This window comes from Myotis davidii, unplaced genomic scaffold, assembly GCF_000327345.1.
Source record: "Myotis davidii unplaced genomic scaffold, ASM32734v1 scaffold189, whole genome shotgun sequence".
NCBI classification, from domain to species: Eukaryota; Metazoa; Chordata; class Mammalia; order Chiroptera; family Vespertilionidae; genus Myotis; species Myotis davidii.
This window is the reverse complement of record NW_006383017.1, coordinates 3123612-3124095: the sequence shown is the minus strand read 5'-3', so window position 1 is coordinate 3124095 and position 484 is coordinate 3123612.

The window sequence follows — 484 nt, the reverse complement described above, 5'->3', positions numbered from 1 at the left end:
GAGAAAGAGAGAAGGAGGCTGCCTTCCGGGGCTGGCGAGGCTTTGCCAGGTTCCCGTTCTGCAAGCTCTTAAAGACGCCGTGCTTTGCCTGGGCTTGGCGAGGTCTCCCCCTGTCCTCCTTGCTCGCGGATCCGGGACTTGGGGGACCGTCGTTGGGGTCTGAGGACAGGAGGAGGGCGGTAGACTGCCTTTTTAGGGCTCCAGAGTCTCCTTTTGTGTTCCATCGCCCCGGCACACCAAATTGAAAAGGGAACCCACTGAGTAGGAGAACATATTTGGAGATGATACATCTGATAAGGAGTTAATTTCCAAAATATATTAGGTACTCATACAACGCAACAAAGACAAACAATCCAATTAAAAAATGGGCAGAAGACCTGAATAGACACTTCTCCAAAGAGGACATACAGATAGCCAATAGATATATGAAAAGATACTCAATGTCACTAATCATCAGAGAAATGCAAGTTGAGGGTAAGGAACT